Below are 22,744 nucleotides of genomic sequence, written 5' to 3'. Positions count from 1 at the left end.
ACATTAAACTCAATTTCTATGTATTATGTAAGTTCAATTACATAAAAAATGAAGGAAATAAAGTCATTCTTAGATGACAGTGTGAATTTTCTGGTTTTGCAATCCCTAACTTACTTTAGTTTTTTTAATCCCTACAAACTTTTTCTGAACTTCTGCATTCTGAAAACCAAATTAATTTAAAATACATATTAAAAGATAAATGTATGCCAATCAGCACTTACTAAACTTGTGGGAGACTCCTCTCAGTCTCTGAGAACTGCATACCTTCTATGCACAGTAAGAGACAAGGGTTGTATTTTCTGGTCCTACCCCACTTGGGCAAACTAACTAGACCAGAAGTGAAACTTGCCCCAAACTAATTATACTGTCTCTCCTGGGCACTGGAGCAGAGTAATTCTAGGAGGGATTGAAGTAAACTCAAGGTCTTGGGGCAGCCATGTGCAAAGAGAATCAGAGAAAGGGAGTCTTCAGGGAGAGAGGGATGAAGGAATCACAGAGAAAGAAGCAAAATGAAGCCAATGGAGGGGCGCGTGGGTGGCTCAGTCAGTTAAGCGTCTGCCTTCAGCTCAGGTCATGATCTCGGAGTCCTGGGACTGAGCTCCACAACCGGCTCAATGCTCAGCAGGAAGCCTGCTTCTCCCTCTGCCACTCCCCCAACTCGTGCGCGTCTGGGCGCACACGCATGCGCTCTCTCAAATAAATAAATAAAATCTTAAAAAAAAAAAAAAAAGATGAAGCCAATGTAGCCCAAAACACAAATGCTACAATAGCTGCAAGGTTACTGAGACTTGCCAGTTCACTGCCCTTGACTCCTCCCCATAAAACCATTCCTTAAGCCAGTGGTAGCTGTGTTTGTTACTCAGAAGCAAAAAAAGAACAAAAAAAAAACTTGACTAAGATAGGGACAGACAGTGAAACACAAACACCAAAGGTTTTATAGCTCCCCAAGGGCTGAGCATCACCATTTTAACAGATGCTAAGATTTTATCACAACTAAAATAACGGAGAGAAAAATCTCCGCTTCTACAGTAAATTCTTTCTATTTTCAGTTGTAACAAAAATTACATTGTGTTTAGAGAAAAACTGAGTAGGATTATTACTTAGCAGAAAGAAAATGGTAAAACAAGTTACGTTTATGAGTGGAAGTGGTGAGGGTTGTTAAGTTCTAACTAAGAGTTAAGCCAGAGTTTTTCACTGATCTGGACCCATTAGTGGGATATGAAATCTCTTTAATAGGTCAGGACATGCATTTGTTTTTAATGACACAGAACTGCAAGAAAAATGTAGTAAGAATAAATACTGATATTAGGGTAAGTAATCTTTCATGAACCTTTTATTTCAGGTACATACCCTTTTGAGTAACTAAGTCACAAAGTCAACTATATATCTTACTGCTGGTCAAGGAGCTTAAAAGTCATTGACAAAGCCATGTTTCCAAAATACCAACCAGAGACAATGGGTTCTACAATTATACTTCCAAACTATATTTATTCTCGGAGTTAAAACAAATGAAATTATTCCTAGAAAATAAAACTTGAACTCAAAATGGATCACAGAGCTAATATAAAATGCAAAACTATAAAACTTCTGGAAGAAAAGATAAAAGAAAATCTTTAGGATCTTAGGATAGGCAAATATCTCATAGCTACACATGAAAAGTAAAATAAATCTTAAAAAAAAAAAAAAAAAACCTGATGGCGGGGGGCGCCTTGGTGGCTCAGTCGGTTGAACATCCAACTCTTGGTTTTGCCTCAGGTCATGATCTCATGGGTCCTGAGATCGAGCCCATTTTGGCCCCAAGCTCAGCAAAGAGTCTGCTTAAGGGTTCTCTCCCTTTGCCCCTACCCCACCTCGCATGCCTGTGCACTCTCTCTCTGTAAAATGAATAAATACATCTTAAAAAAAAAAACCTGATAAAGTGGTCTTTATCAAAATTAGAATCTCTTGTTCTGAGAAAGATACTATCAATAGAATGAAAAGACAAGCCACAAACTAGGAAAAAGTTATCTGCAAACCACATATCTGATAAAGAATTTGCGTCCATGATCTTTCAGGAACAAATACAAGGGGGGAGGGAAATGAATTACAAATAACAATAATAATAATAATAATAATAATAACGAAGAACAGTTACAATTTGACAATAAAGACAACCTTTTTTTTTTTTTTAAAGATTTTATTTATTTATTTGAGAGAGCAAGAATGAGAGAGAGTACATGAGAGGGGGGAGGGTCAGAGGGAGAAGCAGGCTCCTCGCTGAGCAGGGAGCCCGATGCAGGACTCGATCCCGGGACTCCAGGATCATGACCTGAGCCGAAGGCAGTTGCTTAACCAACTGAGCCACCCAGGCGCCCAAAGACAACCTATTTTTAATGAGCAAAAGTTCCAAATTGATACTTAACCAAACGATATAAGAGTAGCCAAGAAACACATGAAAAGATGCTCAAAATCATTAGTTATTAAGTACATGCAAATTAAGACAGTAAGGTAATTCTTTATCCATTCTCCTCTTTGGTACATATTTAGGGAGCTTCCAACAGTTCCTCATACAAGTAATATTATATGAACATTGTTATTGTGAAAATTAATAAAGGGAAACCTCATTAAACTGAAGTCGGGAGGCCAAAAGGGGTAAGGTCTCATGTGTTACCACTCCCCATCAACTTAGACATACCTTCTAAGTCCCAAGTGAATACTACTTTACTATTCCAGCAGGAGGAATAAAGGTTTTCTCCTCCCCTAGCAAGAACCCAGCCAATGAGAGATTGTCATGACTCAGCCAATGAGAAGCCACTATACTTCGAACTCCCAGTTTGCTCCCATGAACATTTTGTTTATAACAGCACCCCCCAACTACCTCCTTTCCTCTATAAGAGTGCTGCTCTCCTTTGTTCTCTGGATTTGCCTATGGTTTTGCCAAGTTGGCATGTCCTGAATTGCAATTCTCTGCTATTCTTCCCAAATAAACCCATTTTTACTGGTAAAATAACTGACAGCTTTATTTTTAAGGTTAACAGTGTTCATACATCTTTGCACACATGTGAAACACTTTATTCAATTCAGTCTTCAAAGCAGAATCACTGGAATGAAGGGTATATGTATTATTTTTATAGACACCATCAACTTGTTCCAAAACCCATAGTAATTGACTCCCAGGAAGAATAAGGAATTGAATTTCCCTAAAAAAAAAAACATTGAATTTCCTGATACTTAGCTAGTGAACCTGTATTATACTTACTGGCTATTCACACATCTTTTTCTGTGAATTTACCATTTCAATCATATACCGTTTATGCTTTCCTTTTTAATTTTATGAGTTCCTTCTCTTCCTTAGATATTCATCCTTAGTCACTTTTGTATGTTACTATTGCTTTTTCCTACTTTGTTGCTGGTACTTTTCAAAAAATGATGAACTACTGGGGTATAATTTACATACAAAATTCATTCATTAGGGGCACCTGGGTAGGTAGCTCAGTCAGTTGGGCGTCTGCCTTCGGCTCAGGTCACAATCGCAGGAGCCTGGGATGGAGCCCCACATCGGGCTCCCTGCTCAGTGGGGAGCCTGCTTCTCCCTCTCCCTCTGCTGCTCCCCCTGCTTGTGCTCTCTCTCTCTGTGTCAAACGAAATGAATGAACTCTTTAAAAAAATAAAATAAAAAATTTAAAAACATTAAAAAAAATACAATTAGTTATCTTACTACCTACAGAATGGCTAAAAAAATTTTTTAAATACAATACCAAGGTGCCGGCAAGGACGCTGAGCAACTGAAATTCTCATACACTGCTGGTAAAAACAGTCTGACATTTTTTTATAAAGTTAAACATACACTGACCATATGATCCATCAAGGCTACCCAAAGATACTTACCCTAAGAAATGAAAACTTAGGTTCACACAAAAATCTATAAACAAATGTTTATGGCAGCTTTATTTATAATCATCCCAATCTGAAAACAGTCCAAGTGTTCTCCAAGTGGTGAATGGATAAACAGTGGTACATTCATACCAAAAGATATCACTCAGCAATAAAAAGGAACAGACTACTGATCCATGCCTGAATGAGTCTCAAAGATGTTATGCTAAGTAAGTAAAAGAAGCCAGATTCACAAGACTAAATACTGTGTGATTCCATTTATATGACAAACTGGGAAAGGCAAGAGTATAGGGATAGAGAACAGATCAGTGCTTACTGGAGGCCAGAATGAGATAACAGGCTGACAACACAGCAAGTGAATCTGGTTGGTCACAGAAAGGTCCTATATCTTTATCGTGGTGCTGGTGACATGACTATTACAGGTTTGTCAAAACTCAGAACTATACACTAAAGGGGGAGAATTTTTTTCTATATGTTAATTACACCTCAATAAACCTAACCAAAAGTGTTTAAAACTTCAATCTATGTGACTTGGATTACCAACTGGACCCATATTTAGGGATTATGAAATAAGAATGTGCTACAGGACTCCTAGAGGTGACACAAAGGAGTTCTTTTTGCAGCCTCTACTAATTAAATCCTTTGAATGAGGTTTCAAAATGGCCCATCAGGAAAATAAAAGTAACTTAAAGAAAAAAAAAAAAAAGCAGCAGGGCACCTGGGGGCTCAGTCGGTTAAGCATCAGACTCCCGATTTCAGCTCAGGTCATGATCTCAGGGTCCTGGGATCAAGCCCCACATTGGGCTCTGAGCTCCACAGGGAGTCTGCTTGAGGAGTCTCTCTCTCCCTCTCCCTCTGCCCCTCCCCCTGCTCATGCACATGCACACACTCTCTCTCTCTCAAATAAATAAATAAATAAATAAATCTTAAAAAAAAAAAAAAAAAAAGGCTGTTATACCAATACTTGATTACAGAAAGTTAGAGTTAAGGCCTCTGCTCCAAAACTTAAATGACACTAACATAGCATCCACTGTCTGTAGAAAAAAAAAACATAATAATGACTGCATCTGTTCAGGACTTTGCAGTTTACAAAGTGCTTTCGTATACGCCATCTCATTTGAGTTATTACAAAATACCTCAGAGCAAAGAATACCTCACTAACAACAACCAAAATACCTCACAGGGCCTCCCCCAGCCACGTTCCCAGGGAGCAGCAAGCCCCAATGGCCAACGTGAGACAAGCTCAGAGCACAACTGTGAAGTAGGGATTGTGAACCCTCAAGCTTCATTTGCCTTCCATCCTCTGAGTGATGCTGAGCCCAGAGGTAAAATTCAGTCCGTCCCTGATAGTAGAAGAGACCAGATTAGAAGATAAGGCTATGGCGTCTCTAAATGACGCAACCCCGCAACCCCGGTGGAAGAAGGCGGAGCACACATGTATACAAGCATTTGCACACATTTGCATTCATTCCTGCCCACAGCTGCTGAGAGGAAACGGCAAGTTGTCTCTTTTCTAGGGTCCATTTCATTCTGAAAATAGCTAGCTAGAGAGTATTCCTGTAAAATAACAGTCACATTTTTTTCTTATTCCCCGTGCACCCCCTACTTCCTGAGTCCTGGGCCTTTGTTCATCATATTACCTCTTTCTGGGATGTGCTTGTATGAACCACTTCCTCTACCACAAGGCAGTAATTTAAACCCCGCTGTCCTTAAGGACCAGTCCCAAACTTCCCCAACCAGCCAAGCAGAACTCATCACTCCCTTCTGATTTCTACGGCATGCTGCTTAGCTTTCTCTTACAGAACCCATCACCAACTGCCTTATCTCACAGATGTTTGCTCACTTCCGCTCTTAAACTCCTCAAGAGCAGAGACCTAGCCTTACTCGGAGCCACCAAATAGCGAGCAGTGTACCTTACTCTATGCACAGGGAGGTCCCAGCATGTTCGCTGACCTGCATCTGTAATCAAGTGTGTCACACATTTCCAGAAAGCACCAAACCAAGAAGAGATACAGAGGTAGACATGGAAAGCAAAAATATTTAAAGTAATGAAGCAAAGCTGTGTTTCCCCTTGCACTAGTGAGGGTTGTCCAGAGAAGAAGAAGCAATAAGAGATTTTATATATATATAGAGAGAGATATTATATATATGAGATTTTATATATATGTATATAGAGAGATTATATAGAGATTTTATATGTATATATAAAACATACAAACATAAAACATTAAATATAAAAATATATTATATATATATATATAATTTTTTTAAGTAAGCTCTACACCCAACATGGGGCTTGAGCTCACAACCCCGAGATCAAGAGTCACGTGCTCTACCAGCTGAGCCAGCCAGGCGCCCCTATATATTTATATATACACATTATATATATTTAAATATAAAACACACACACAGAGAGAGAAAGGGGGGGGAGGGGGGATATAGATTGTAAGGAATTGGCTCACACAATTGTGGAGGCTGGTAGGCTGATGTTGAAGCTTGAGTCCCAAGGTAGTTGGGCTGCTGGCAGAATTCTTTCTTTGGGGTGGATCAGTCTTTCTCTATTAAGGCCTTCAAATAATTGGATAAGACCCACCCACTCTATGGAGGGTAACCTGCTTTACTCAAAGTATACTGATTTAAATGTTAGCCTCATCTAAAAATACGTCCAAAGAAACATCTAGAATGTTCAGCCAAACAGCCAAATTGACAAAGAAAATTCAACCTAACACTCCCTTTTTTCTACACAGCACCCCACACCCCCCTCCTCCCAATCCTTCTCCCCAGTGCTACTACTACAGAGGGAGCTACTCCCTTTAGAAAGGAAGTTTTATTTAAGGGAAGCTATACAAACTCCTGCTAGGTTCTAACAAATGATAATGTTCCAGAAGCCCAAATGACTAAGGCCATGTAAAACAAACAAATTAACCAATTATGAAATGTTCAAAGGCTCTTTTAAACCTGCAGATAAACCTAAATTGTGTATAATTTATATTGCAATTGATGTTAGTTTTGTTACATTGCAGTACCTTTTAAAAAGTCACAGAGTTCTTTTCAAAATAACCTGACTCCTAGAACACAACCCAACATTCTCTTCCTATGCTGCTTTTTCTAAATAAGATCCAAGCCATCTCAACAGAAGTGAAGTTTCAACGTATCGAGGAAGAAGAAACAAAAGAGAAAAAACGTTGCAAAATAAAGGATAAGGACTAATCATCTTGGATGCTAAAATCCCCTGATGCTCAAAGAAAAACAAAGTGAGAAACTGTCTTGACTATTTTAACTAAGAATTTTCAAGATTTTATCCACAAATATCTTGTGAACAGAAGCAGAATCTAGCAGACTATTCCTCTATCCACCAAATACCAAACTCTTAGCAGAGCAGAGCCAGACTTCAATCAGGATTTCTCCTGATAGTAAGGACGATCACATTCAAATTTATTAATGCAGCAAATATTTATCGAGTGCTTACTATGTGTTAGGTACTGTGGACAATATAAAGATGTCTCCAGTGGACAAGACTGGATAAAAGCATAATTGCAAATGAATGCATTACATGCAACTGCTCTCACCCACCAAAGTCACTAAGAGGCTCTAGTAACTAAATCCAAGTAACTGACCACGTTCACTCCTTCCTGACCTGGCATCGCTGGAGCGTGACACTGAAGACTACTCTCTAGATTAAACATTAAACATCTCTTCCACCACGTCCTAAATCCCTCGGTCTTGGTCTCCTGGTTTTCCTCATGGCACAATTTGAGATCTCTTCCTCTCTGCCCAGCTCTCTCTACAATGCTGGTGGTTCACTTATTTCTGCCTTTCTCACTTTATATGCCCACCTTGAGCAAACAATCTCATGCATTCCTTTGGCTTCAACTACTACCTCTTTGCTGATAATTTCTAAAATAAAAACTTTACATTTATGTTATTTTAAAATTATTTGTCATTGTGGTCAAAAACATGTAACATAAAATTCTTTTATTTTAAGCCAAGACCTCTTCTGAGATCCAGAACCACATAGCCAACTGTCTACTAGATAACAGAGGGGGAACACAAGTGCCTTGATTTTAATGTGTCCCAAACTGAACTCATCATCCTATCTACATGATTTGCTTCTTCCCTCCCCCACTCCTGTTGTATTCTACGGCACTGGGAATGTCGGGTCTTCCACCAACTCAGTGCAAGCCAGAAACCTGGGGCTTCATCCTTTATTCCTTCCCACATTCTCAATCCTTCATCCATTCAAGCTGCGAAGCCTTCAACTGGCTCTCAAATCCATCCTTCCTCCTCTCTCTCCTCTCTATTAGACCTTAGTTCAGACACATTATTTTAGCTTGAATTACTCTATCAGCCTTCTAACTAATCTCCTGATTAATCTTGGTACTTGCTCTCCTTCAATTCTTTCTAGAAGCGACAGCCTGACTAATATTGCTAAAAGGCAACTCAGAAGTCACCCCTCTGCTTACAAATATTGCAGTGGCTCCTCAGGGTCATCAGCATAAAAACTCATCTCTTTGGAGTTATATATAAACCTTTTAGTAAGGACCTGGTCACTTGCTAATTCTCATCACTCTCCACCACAGGCACAGAGTCCCTAGCTCTGGTTCACGTTTTATCTCCCTTATACGGTTCACTCACCCTGGAATGCCCCTCCGTCCCCCAGGATACCTAGTTAACTCCTACACATTGTCAAGACTGAACTCTGTCCTCATCACTGATGAAAAGCTCTAAGGACACAGGAAGATGAACTATAGTGTACTGAGCTTGGGAGAGGAGCACAGATCAGAGATACTGAAACAAAAAGCCCCACAGATGTGAAACTTAATAAAAGGAAACCTCATTTAGAATGGAGTCAGGAGGCCAGAAGGGGGAGCTCTCGTGCCCTACCACGGGTGGTCAATGGCAGACCCAAAGGAAGAGACCTACCTTACAAGTTGATACTACTTTAGCTACGACTTTACTACTCCAAAATGAAGAAGAAAGGTTCCCTCCATCGCCACCACTGCAGCAGAGTCAATGAGAGATTGTCACAACTCAGTCAATGAAAAGCCACTACACCTTGAACTCACCATTTGGACTTTTTGTTTATAACAGCCACCCCCCCAACTCTTCTCTTTCCTCTGTTAAAAGAGCGTTCTTCTTCTTTGTTCTCCAGACTTGCCTATGGTTTTGCTTCAGCTTGCTCGTCCCAAATTATAATTTTCCACTATCCCTGAATAAACCCATTTTTGTTAAAACACCTGACAGTGTTATTTCTAAGATTAACATAGGCCACAGAAACAATTCTCCAATCCAAAGGGGATAGACAGAAGTTCTCAAAGTATTATCTTCTGTCCTACTGTTCATCTGTGTAGTACATTCCATCGGTAACGCTCAACACATGCAGTGACCCTCTAGAAGGTAAAGGGAAGCTTAGACAGAGATAATTAAAAGTGTACATGGTGGGGCAGGAGGAAAAAAATCAAAGAAAGGGAACCAGCTACACAAACCCACAGATACCTTCTCCAACTTTTATGCTGCGAGCGCAGGGGCAGTAAAATAAAAAATGGACTTACTAGAGTCCAGCCTTCAAACATATAAACTTACGGGCAAAGAGCCTGTGATGTTTACAACTTGATAAATTCTTATAAAATCACCAGTGGAAAATGTTTGCCATGGTCATAAATTCAATGACCAGCTTGAAGGACATATGGAACTTACCATAAAGGGAAGTCCATTTGTCCCCACGAGCTCCTATACCAAGCAGTGGCATGATCCGAAGGAGTGGGATCATCCGTGGGATACATGCTAACAGTCACATAACTGAAGAAAAAGCAGACTATTAAAAGCACTACAGTGGAACCGCTATAACAGGATGAAGCCAACCAACTTACTGTGCTCGGTGAAATACATAGGAACGTCTGCTGCCAGGTCAGACTCAGAAATAGGCATCTGAAAACCAGTTTGTCCCCAATCCCCAAGAGTGGCTGAACTGAGAAGAGCTGACATATTTACGGTTGAGATTTTTACTTCAACAAGCAAACCCTTAGGTAGAATCCACATTTCCGCTGAGGTCATAGTATCCTCTGCACCAGAGAGTCCAAAGAAGAAACAGCTTGTAGCAGCTTATATAGGTAGAACAGTCCAGTAATTCAGCAGGTTGCTCGGTCTGTGACTATCAGGAGAACTTCAAGTGGGAAAAAAGCAGGAAATAGAAGACAAGGGAATCAGAAGGGGGACTTTTTTTCTCATCTCCACTCTGCTAAAAGGTCTAACTCTGAAAAAGTTAATTCACCTATAAGGAGCTGAGCTTCCTCATGTATCAAGTGTACTGGGGGTGAGAAAAGACAGCTCTAAAAATCTTCTAAGGTCCCTCCCAGCTTTGAAACTAGATGAACTCCCTGACAAATACACAGGAGGTGGAAGAGAAACAGGCAAACATGAAAACTATCAACAAGGAAGACAAATAGGTACTGACAGCTGGTAGAAATGAGTAAAAATTATATAGGGAAGCTGGATATAAGGAGTCAACATAATATTATTAGTCAAGAAGCTTTAGCCATTGTTTTTCAAACACCCTTTCCCCTAACCTTCAGAATTATTTCCTTCATTCTTCTAAGACCTTCTATGGTTACACGCCATATTGGGAGAAAATTGAATTACAAATGATGTGGTTGCTTTCCCCAACAGATAGAGCTGAACGTCCAGTCAATCTACCGTTACTCCCACAGCCAGGTATGTGCAGGGAGGATGTTACTGGGGGAAAAAGGAGAAGAAAAAAGCAGGAGGGACGGAGGATTCTTTCTCCTTCTGACCACATCAGGATAGAAGTTTCAATTTACAAGAAAGGCAAAAAAATTCTAAACTTTTATGCAATACATAGCTTCAAAACATATATAAAACAAAAACGGCTGAACAATACTAAGAAACTGAAAAACGCACAGATTAGAATATTTTATTTTATTTAAAGATTTTATTTATTCATTTGAAGAGAGAGAGAGAGGTAGAGAGAGCACAAGCAGGGGGAGAGGCAGAGGGAGAAGAAGACTCCCCGCTGAGCTGGGAGCCCGATGTGGGGCTTGATCCCAGGACCTGGAAATCATGACCTGAGCCAAAGGCAGATGCTTAACCATCTGAGCCACCCAGGTGCCCCTAGAATATTTTAAACCACCTCTCTCGGTAACTGATAGAACAAGCAGACAAAAATAATCTGGTAGGATTACACATACTTTGAATCCAATTATCCAGTTTAACCTATTGAGTATACATGGAACATTATTTCATCAAATGGAGAAAATACCTTGTTTTTACAAGCACACACAGAATATTTGCAAAAATCGACTACATACCAGGCCATAAAGTAAGTCTCAACAAATAGCAAAAGGACTGAAAATCAAAGTATATTCTAGGGGCACCTGAGTGGCGCAGTTGGTTAAGCATCCAACTCTCGGTTTTGGCTCAGGTCCTGATCTCAGGGTTGTGGGATCGAGCCCCAAGACAGGCTCTGCACTCAGCAAGGTGTCTGCTTGAGACTCTCTCTCTCTCTCCCTCTGCCCCCCAACTAGTGCACTCTCTCTCTCAAATAAATAAATCTTTTTTTAAAAAAGTATATTCTATACTCACTATGAAATTATGCTAAAAATCAGTAAGTGATAACTAAAACCATCCAAGTTTGGATATCAAGAAACACTCCTAAACTACACATAGGTCAAAAAAGAAATCACGAAAGAAATTAGAAAATGCTTAAAATGGAAGAATAACAAACACAACACAGCAAAACTTGTGAGGTGCAGCTAAAGCAAAGCTTAGAGGAAGGCTTATGATATGGGCGCCTGGGTGGCTCAGTCAGTTAAGCGTCTGTCTTCAGCTCAGGTCATGATCTCAGGGTCCTAGGATCGAGCCCCATGTCAGGCTCCCTGTTCAGTGGAGAGCCTGCTTCTCCCTCTTTGTCTGCCTGACGTTCCCCCTGCTTATGCTCTCTCTCTGTCAAATAAATAAATAATTAAAAAAAAAAAAAGAAAGCAAGCTTATGACCTTAAGTGCTTACATTAAAAAGAAAGGCCAAAAAAAAAAAAAAAAAAGACTAGGCATCCAATGTAATAAGTTAAAAAAAAAAAAATTTTTCAAAAAGTATACAAATAATAAAGAGCACAAAGGAATGAAATAGAAAACAAAAATAATACAAATCAAGAAAGTCAAGAGTTGGGTGCTGGGGGACAGGAGCAGTTAGCCTAATAACAGTGCCAAACCTCTGGCAAAAAGAGACAGCATGAAATATTAGGAATAAAAGTGAACATTACAAATGCTGGAGAGATTAAAAAGATAACAGAAAAAAAACTGTGGGGAAACAGATATGTGGAAGCATAAATTGATGAAATTTCTCCAGGAGGCAATGAGGCAATATATTAATCAAAATGAAAAATTACACATATCGTTTGATGTGGTGGTAATTCTACCGCTTAGAATGCTGTCTCACAAAGCTGCATGGAAATGGATGCGCAAGACAGTTTGCAAGAGATATAATTACAGAGTCTACAACTAATCCAAATGCCCTGAGTAGGAGACAATTTAAATAAACTACAGAGCATCCACATAATGGGTTACTATGAAGTTATTAAAAATAGGAAGGTAACATGCCACATAAACGTGTGTACATGAATGTTAATGGCAGCATTCTTCATAAGAGCCAAAAGGTGGAAACAAGCCAAATATCCATCAATGGATGCATATACAAAAAATTCTGCAATATCTATCCAATAAAATGTTATTCAGCCATAGAAGAAATTAACTACTGATACATGTTAGAGAACATAAAGGAACCTTGAAATCATTGTCCTAAGTGAAAGAAGCTAGACAAAATACACCATATATTGTATGATTCTATTTATATGGAATGTTCAGAATAGGCAAATCCACAGAGACAGCAGGGTGATTGCCAAGGACCGTGGGTGTGTGTGTGTGTGTGTGTGTGTGTGTGTGTGTGTGTGTGTGTGTGTGTGTGTGTGTGTGTGTGTGTGTAGTGTCTGCTAATGGATACAGGGTTTCTTTTGATGAAAATGTTCTGTAATTAGTGGTAATGGTTGCACAATTTTGTGAACAAATTTTCAAAAAAACGACTAACTTGTGTACTTGAAAAGGGTGAATTTCATGGTATGTGAATTATATCTCAATTGTTAAAAATTATATAAAGTAGGTATTTATGTCCTGACATGGGAAGATCTGTAACATATATTAAATCATTTTTTAAAAAGCAAAGAGCAGTTTCTCTATCATTTGTTCTCATTTGTATTTAAAAGAGGATATATGGAGTCAGTTAAGCATCTGCCTTGAGGAGGGGGGAAAGATGGCGGAGGAGTAGGGGACCCTATTTCAACTGGTCCCCGGAATTGAGCTGGATATCTACCAGACCACTTTGAGCACCCATGAAACCAGCCTGAGATGTAAGAAGAAGATCTGGATCTCTACAAACAGAATATAGCAGGCGGTTGGTTTAGAGGTACGAAGCGGAGAGCCGTGATTCTGCAGGCAGATATCAGAGGATAAACAGCGGCGGGAGGGTGCCTGGCCGTGGGGATCCTGCACCGCCGGTGAGTGACAGCCTCGTGCGCTGCGGGCGGGGCACAGACTCACAGACCGGTAGTGTCGGGAAAGAACTTCAGGGCAGCCCCCGGGGTGGAAAACCAGACCGGCGGGGTCGCACGCACGCGAACTGCAGCCTCCGAGACGGAAACCCGGTGCGCCGGGGTCGCATCCATGAACTGCAACCTCCGGGGTGGAAACTCCGAGCGGCGGAGTCGCGTGCACGCGAACTGCAGTCCCCGGGACAGGACCCCAAGTGGCAGAGTCGCACGCGCGCTTGCGACCTGGGAGCGGCTGGCGGTTTTAGAAGCACAAAGGGCAGAGACGGCCCGACCTGGAGGCAGGACTGGGGGCGCTGCGGAGGGGCACACAACCCAGGACGCTGCAGCTTATAGCAGCACGGACAGAAACAGAGACGGTGTGGCCTGGAGGGCTCACTGAAGAACAGACTGCGGTCTCTCTGCTCTGAGGCAGAGGGTTGGAAATGGTCTCTTCTGCTCTGACTCGTGGAAGAGACGCCGAAAGCCGCCAGGGAAAGGCACCAGAGAACAAAAGCCCCAAAGACTGATTCCCACTGAGCCCATCCCCCGCCACAGGGGCGCAGGGCAACTCCGCCCAAACAGGGTTGCCTGAGTAACAGCGCGGCAGGCCCGTCCCGCAGAAGACAGGCTGGGAAAACAAGAGGCCAGCAACCCTAAGGTCCCAAGAAAACAGATGCATCTTGCTTGGGTTCTGGTCAATAATTTGGACTCTATACATTCCCTCAAACACCCATCAACAGAATGACTAGGAGGAGGAGCCCCCAAAACAGAAAAGACTCAGATATCATGACTTATGCTGCAGATTTACAAATGGATGCAGATATAACCAAGATGTCGGAGATGGAATTCAGGCTAGCAATTGTGAAGACAATGGCTAGAATGGAGAAATCAATTAATGGCAACATAGAGTCTCTAAGGGCAGAAATAAAAGGGGAATTGGCAGAACTTAAAAATGCTATCAATGAGATCCAATCCAATCTAGGTAATCTAACAGCTAGCGTAACTGAGACAGAAGAGAGAATAAGCGATCTGGAAGACAGTATAATAGATAAAAAGGGAAAAGAGGAGGCCAGGGAAAAACAACTCAGAATCCATGAAAATAGAATCAGAGAAATAAGTGACACCATGAGGCGTTCCAATGTCAGAATCATTGGAATCCCGGAGGGAGTGGAGAGAGAGAGAGGGCTAGAAGATGTATTTGAGCAAATCGTAGCTGAGAACTTCCCTAATCTGGGGGATGAAACAAACATTCGAGTCCTAGAGGCAGAGAGGACCCCTCCTAAGATCAAGGAAAACAGGCCAACACCCCGGCATGTAATAGTAAAACTTGCAAATCTTAGAATTAGAAGAGAAATAATTAAAATTAGAGCAGAAATCAATGAATTAGAAACCAGAAACACAGTAGATCAGATCAATGAAACTAGAAGTTGGTTCTTTGAAAGAATTAATAAGATTGATAAACCACTGGCCAGACTTATCCAAAAGAAGAGAGAAAGGACCCAAATTAATAAAATTATGAATGAAAGGGGAGAAATCATGACCAACACCAAGGAAATAGAAACAATTATTAGAAATTATTATCAACAACTATATGCCAATAAACTGAGCAATCTGGATGAAATGGAGGCCTTCCTGGAAACCTATAAGCTGCCAAGACTGAAACAGGAAGAAATTGACAACCTGAATAGGCCAATAACCAGTAACAAGATTGAAGCAGTGATCAAAAACCTCCCAAAAAACAAGAGTCCAGGGCCTGATGGATTCCCTGGGGAAATCTACCAAACATTCAAAGAAGAAATAATACCTATTCTACTGAAGCTGTTTCAAAAAATAGAAACAGAAGGAAAACTTCCAAACTCATTCCATGAGGCCAGCATTACCTTAATCCCCAAACCAGGCAAAGACCCCATCAAAAAGGAGAATTTCAGACTGATATCCCTGATGAATATGGATTCCAAAATCCTCAACAAAATCCTAGCTAATAGGATCCAACAATACATTAAAAGGATCATCCACCACGACCAAGTGGGATTTATCCCCGGGATGCAAGGGTGGTTCAACATTCGCAAATCAATCAGTGTGATAGAACACATTAATAAGAGGAGGGAGAAGAACCATATGGTCCTCTCAATTGATGCAGAAAAAAGCATTTGACAAAATACAACATCCTTTCCTGATTAAAACTCTCCAGAGTATAGGGATAGAGGGAACATTCCTCAAGCTCATAAAATCCATCTATGAAAAACCCACAGCGAATATCATCCTCAATGGGGAAAAGCTGAGAGCTTTTCCCTTAAGATCAGGAACACGTCAAGGGTGCCCACTCTCACCACTGTTGTTCAACATAGTACTAGAAGTCCTAGCAACAGCAATCAGACAACAAAAAGAAATAAAAGGTATTCAAATTGGCAAAGAAGAAGTCAAACTCTCTCTTTTCGCAGACGACATGATACTTTACGTGGAAAACCCAAAAGACTCCACCCCCAAATTATTAGAACTCATCCAGCAATTCAGTAATGTGGCAGGATACAAAATCAATGCACAGAAATCAGTTGCTTTCTTATACACTAACAATGCAACTGTTGAAAGAGAAATTAAAGAAATTAAAGAAGGGCTGGTATCCAAAATCTATAAAGAAGTTCTCAAACTCAACACCCAAAAAACAAATAATCAAGTCAAAAAGTGGGCAGAAGAGATGAACAGACACTTCTCTGAAGAAGACATACAAATGGCTAACAGACACATGAAAAAATGTTCACCATCATTAGCCATCAGGGAAATCCAAATCAAAACCACACTGAGATACCACCTTACACCAGTTAGAATGGCAAAAATGGACAGGGAAAGAAACAACAAATGTTGGAGAGGTTGTGGAGAAAGGGGAACCCTCTTACACTGTTGGTGGGAATGCAAGTTGGTACAGCCACTTTGGAAAACAGTGTGGAGGTGCCTCAAAAAATTAAAAATAGAGCTACCTTATGACCCAGCAATTGCACTACTGGGTATTTACCCCAAAGACACAGATGTAGTGAAAAGAAGGGCCACATGCACCCCAATGTTCATAGCGGCAATGTCCGCAATAGCCAAACTGTGGAAAGAGCTGAGATGCCCTTCAACGGATGAATGGGTAAAGAAGATGTGGTCCATATATACAATGGAATATTATTCAGCCATCAGAAAAGATGAATACCCAACTTTTACATCCACATGGATGGGACTGGAGGAGATTATGCTAAGTGAAATAAGTCAAGCAGAGAAAGTCAATTATCATATGGTTTCACTTATTTGTGGAACATAAGGAATAACATGGAGCACATTAGGAGAAGGAAGGGAAAAATGGTGGGGGGGAATTGGAGGGAGAGATGAACCATGAGAGACTATGGACCTGAGAAACAAACAGGCTTTTAGAGGGGAGGGGGGAGGGGGGATTGGTTAGCCTGGTGATGGGTATTAAGGAGGGTACGTACTGCATGGAGCACTGGGTGTTACACGAAAACAATGGATCATGGATCACTACATCAAAAACTAATGATGTATTGTATGGTGACTAACATAACATAATAAAATTTAAAAAAAAAAGAGGATATATGTACCTACTTTTATTTGCATAGAAAACACCTGTAAGCATAAAGACAAAAATAAAAAACTAACAGTGTCTGCCACTAGAGAGAGAAGACTTATTTTTCATGGATACTTTTTGGGTTTTTTTTAAAGCGTTCTGCTATGTGTATGAGTTACTCTATAACAAAGACTAGAAAGCACCTGAAATGTCTATACTGAGAAGGAACATTGGACATTACTGTATTGACCACTACTAGAAATTAAAACACATTCATATCTTGTTATAGCGGGAAATCTCCAGCACACAGGCTAAATCTGGTGTTCTGCTTCAATTCTTCTACCCATGAGGGATCCGTGGACTAAAATGTTAGTCCTATAGACACCTCTGGTGAAATACAGTGATGCCTAATGTAATATATAATCCCAATAATGAGAATGTTACTCCACAATGATAGATTTTTTAATGTTAGATATGACACTTTAGTTCTCTAAAAATCAAGAAATATAGGATTTCTGTGTCAAGTGAGGAAAATAAAATATTTAAACGATGCTTGTGTCTCTAAAGCTTAGGCAGCAATTGAAATAATTTAAATAATAAAATCTTAGGGTCCAAAGGGAACCTAATAGATCATCTAGATCCCACCACCTACACAATGCTTAATTCTCCTATAAACTATCATTCCTGTCAAGAGGTCAGTGAGCCTTTCCATATTCACTTCCAGTGACAGAATTCCCTGTACCCTGAGATGACTCATTCCATCATTCAAGGGCTTTATTAGAAAATCTCCCCTCTTGGGGCGCCTGGGTGGCTCAGTTGGATAAGTGACTGCCTTCGGCTCAGGTCATGATCCTGGAGTCCCTGGATCGAGTCCCGCATCGGGCTCCCTGCTCGGCAGGGAGTCTGCTGCTCCCTCTGACCCTCCCCCCTCTCATGTGCTCTCTCTCTCATTCTCTCTCAAATAAATAGATAAAATCTTAAAAGAAAAAAAAAGAAAAGAAAATCTCCTTTCTGCTGTAGGCTTGAGTGGCTGGTGTCGAGATGGGCAAGTTCATGAAACCCGGGAAGGTGGTGCTGGTCCTGGCTGGACGCTATTCCCAATGCAAAGCGGTCATCCTGAAGAACATTAATGATGGCACCTCAGACTGTCCCTACATGCTCTGGTGGCTGGAATGGACCACTATCCCAAAGTGACAGCTGCCATGGGCAAGAAGAAATTGCCAAGAGGTCAAAGATCAAGTCTTTTGTGAATGCTTATAACTACAGTCATCTCATGCCTACAAGGTACTCTGCCGATATCCCCTTGGACAAAACTGTTGTCAACAAGGATGTCTTCAGAGAACCTGCTCTTCAATGCAAGGCCACACGAGAGGCCAAGGTCAAGTTCGAGGAGAGGTACAAGACAAGAATAAATGGTTCTTCCAGAAGCTGCAATTTTAGATTGGTTTTGTTGCAGTCATTAAAAATACCCCCCCCCAACAAACAAACACCACATACCAAAAAGAAAATCTCCCTTATATTGAGATGTCTAGCTCTTTTATGTGCTGTCCTCATCCAGCCTTTGTCATTTCTTGTAGAGAGCACAGGCAGAGTAGACGTAGCACAATTCTTAAGGCCCTGGGATTTCTGGAATGGTCCATGAGCATTGGCTTCAACTTAAAGTCACGGGCTATAGTTGCCTCTAATAATCAGAGCACCGGCCCATCCTTTGCAGCTTTGAAGCCAGGCACGGACTTCTCCTCTCTAGCCATGAAAGTCCTAGATGGCATCTTCTTTCAGTAGAAGGCTGTTTCATCTACACTGAAATTCTGTTGTGTAGTGCAGCCTCTTCATTACTGATCTTAGCTAGACCTTCTGGATGACTCGCGGCAGCTTCTCCATCGGCACTGGCTGCTTCCCCTGGCACTTTCATGTGCTACAGATGACTCTTCCCTTAAACCTCATGAACCACCCTCTGCTGGCTTCACACACTTTGCTTCCACAGCTTCCTCGCCTCTCTCAGCCTTCATAGAATCGAAGACAGTTAAGGCCTTGCTCCGGGTTAGGCTTTGGCTTAAGGGAATGTCGTGGCTGGTTGGATCTTCTGTCCAGACCACTCAAACTTCCTCCGTAGCCACAGTAGGCTGTTTTGCTTTCGTATCATCCGTGTGTTCACTGAGTAGCACTTTTAATTTCCTTCGAGAACTCCTTTTTTGCATTCACAAGGAGGCTGTTTGGTGCAAGACGCCTAGCCTAGCTTTCTTTCAGCCTGTCTCGGCTTAAGACATGCCTTCGTCACTAAGCTTCATCATTTCTACCTTGTGATTTAAAGTGAGAGACATGTGACTTTTCCTTTCATTTGAACACTTGCCGGCCATTGTAGGGTTATTAATTGGTCTAATTTCAATAGTGTTGTGTTTCAGGAAATAGGGAGGCCCAAGAAGAGGGAGACTGGGGAACATGTGGTTCCCCATGTTGGAGCAGTCAGAACACACGCAACATTTATCAATTAAGTTCAGCATTTACATGGATGCAGTTCATGACGCTCCAAAATAATCAGAATAGTAACATCAAAGACCACTGACCACAGATCACCATACCAAATATAAATCATGAAAAAATTTGAAATATTGCGAGAATTATCAAAACGTGATACAGAGACATGCAGTGAGCAAATGCTATTGGAAAAATGGTGCCAAAAGACTTGCTCCATGCAGGGTTGCCCCCAAACCTTCAATTTATAGAACACAGTAGCTGTGAAGTGCAATAAAAGCAAAGTACAATAAAATGAGATGTGCCTGTACAGAAACACTTTACGTCAGGCTAAATAAATTATGAAAAATGTTAAACCAAGCACCACTGTCTACACTTTTATCCTACAAGCCTAAGTTTTCAAAATAAAAACCAGTAAGCTCAGGGATCTTTTTCTCTAGAAGAGCTTGGAAGTAAGGTTTCTGACTTCTTTCCTTTTCCTTATGTATTCATAGGACAGAACTGAAGTAGATTTTTTTGAAATGACATATATTTTTAAATGATTGAAGAATTACACTTCACAGAACTTTATGTGACCATCCTTTATGAGCACAGTAGCTTTCTACCACATTCCATAGTTTCTTTTATCCTTGCCATCTCCCCCACTAGAATTTTGGAGGGCAGGCTCTGGGTCTCAGTCTCCCCTCATTGTACCAGCTAGTGGAAAACACAATGGCCCCAGGATCAGGGCATCTGAATTTGAGCGCCATTTTTTTTCCAAGTAGTTGTTACCTCTCCCAGGTCTGACAACATCTCTGGGCTTCAAGTTCTTTGTCTCTAAACTGAGAGGATATATATGTTCACATTCGGCTCTGAATATTTCATTATATTAAGTTAAATTTTAGCTCTGGGGCCATCAATGGCCCCTTCTAGCCCTATCAGCAGTATACATCAACTCCAAGAGCAAAGGAAGGCTTTGCCCCTGCTATTATTTTTGGAGCCATGTTCTCTAACTTCCTTAAGAGGGAAACAACAGAAAAGACAAAGTAAAATCACAGTGAGACACTGAAGTACAGAGGAAATTCATTGCTAAAGCAGAAAGTCTTTCAATCAGTCCAATCTATATTTATTGTTTCAGGACATGTAAAACAGTAATGTATGCCAATACAATATGTCTCTAAAGGATTTTAAGGAGAGTTATGTGTTTGCCAGTTAACTAATGCTGCAATAACATGCAAGTTTAATCATTACTTAAGCATTATAATTACATTACTAAATTCAGTACGACACTAGTCCCGCACTCTCACTCTAAGATTTTATTCTCTGTGAAATCTGCCATCTATACATCCGTCCTCTTTTATTGCCCTTACCTCAAGACAGATTTGTTTAACATATGTAAATTCTTAAAGGTATAACAGACTCTTGAATGTGAGGTACATGGTTCTTAGAATTAGCACTTTGCCTTAGAAACTAAAGAAATGTTGCCTATATAAAGATACCTTTAAATAATATTACTGCCAAAGTAGCAAGACGGCATACAAAGCTACTCCAAAAAGTCTCCGGTTGTAAGTTCTGAGATGGAATTAAACCTTAATAACTAGCAAGAATTCAAAAATACCAAAAATAAGTCACACTTCTGCTTTGGAAAAGATGAAGTAGATGTGTGTTTCCCTATTCCTCCTACAAAGTACCACTAAAAACCATGGACATTATATATAAAACAAATACAAGAAAGCTCTGAAAGGTGGAGAGAAGAGGCAGACTGGCCAGAGAACTCAGGACCCAAAGAACAACACAGTGGTGAGTTCCGTGAGCTTTCTACTAACCCCATATATTCCACCTGTGAAGCCGAAGAAGCTGAAAACCTAGAAATGACAATGAGCACAGAGGAAAAAAGAAGCCCTAAAAAAAGCCTGTTCACCTAGCAAAAGGATCAGGAAAGGGGCAGCTTAGCAGGACAGAACACTTTTAGGTAAGAACTGTTCTATTCCAGCATGGAAAAAATGTAACTATACCCACATCAACAGAGACTTAGTAGGGAGCCTAAACTTCCATCCTCACAAGCCTGTAGGGAGGCACACTTACCCTGGCTGGGGTGGTGTAAGAGAAGCCTAACTAGAACATCAGAACTTGCACCACTGCCCCGTGGTAATGGGGTTATCCCCCACCAGGGTGTCCGTGGAGGCCATGTGCAGAGCGGTAACAATGCACTCTTACCCTTCTCAGTCAGGGAGGTATCACTGGAGGCCTAATGGGGAACCAGTACCCCCACCCTCACCCATCGGTAACGAGGAGCTGACCCCTCAAGTGTCAATAGAGGTCAACTGGGCATCTGCACACCAGGACCCACTTGGCAGTAATGGGGACCGTTGTCCCCACCCCTGACAGAGTGGTGCCAGAAGAAGCTGGCTAAAACAGAAAGTGTCAATAAAACTCCAAATCTCATGACGTGCTTAAAATGTCCAAGTTTACATCCAAAAAAATCACTCATCATACCAACAATCAAAAGGATCTCAAGCTGAATGACAAAATAAATAAATGTCAACATCAAGATGACAGAGACGTTAACATTATGTGACAAAGATTTTAAAGCAGCCATCATAAAAATGCTTTAACAAGCAATTATGAACATGCTCGAAACAAATGAAATAGTCTCAGCAAAGAAATAGAAAGTCACAGCAAAGAAATAGAAGATATAAAGAAGCACCAAATGGAACTCTTAAAACTGGAAAAATACAATAACTGAAAATAAAATACTCAGCAGATAGGCTCAGCAGCACAATGAAAGGGGCAGAAGAAAATAATCAGCGAACTCGAAGGCAGAATAATCCTAATTACCCAACCTAAACAAAAGGGAGAGAAAAAATAAACAGAACATCAGGACTTGGGGGACTATAAGATTTAACATTCATGTCATCAGAGTCCAAGAAGGAGAGAAAAATAGGGTACAGCTGAAAAAGTACTCAAAGGAATAATGGTTGGAAACATCCCAAATTTCAAAAGCCTACAGATTCAAGAGGCTGTGCGAACCCCAAACTAGGTAAATCTGAAAAAATCTAATCTAATATACATCATAGTCATACTTCTGACAAATAAAAATACCCTGAAATCAGAGGGAGACAGAGAAGTGCCACCTTGCCTACAAGGGGAACAATTCACACGACAGATTTTTCATCAGTAAACCTTGGAGGCCATAAGGAAGGGCACACAAGATTTTTCGAATGTGGGAAGAAAGGAACTGTCAACCCAGAATCCAATATCCAGC

General features: G+C 40.8%; 1 pseudogene; it reads left to right on the top strand.

Moving 5' to 3' along the window:
* Window positions 1-18,069: 18,069 nt before the first annotated feature.
* On the top strand, window positions 18,070-18,468 carry LOC110577069 (annotated as a pseudogene).
* The last annotated feature ends 4,276 nt before the right edge of the window (window positions 18,469-22,744 follow it).

Source organism: Neomonachus schauinslandi, chromosome X (genome assembly GCF_002201575.2).
Source record: "Neomonachus schauinslandi chromosome X, ASM220157v2, whole genome shotgun sequence".
Taxonomy (NCBI): Eukaryota; Metazoa; Chordata; class Mammalia; order Carnivora; family Phocidae; genus Neomonachus; species Neomonachus schauinslandi.
The sequence above is the reverse complement of the archived record's forward strand: the minus strand, read 5'-3'. Positions and strand labels throughout refer to the sequence as shown.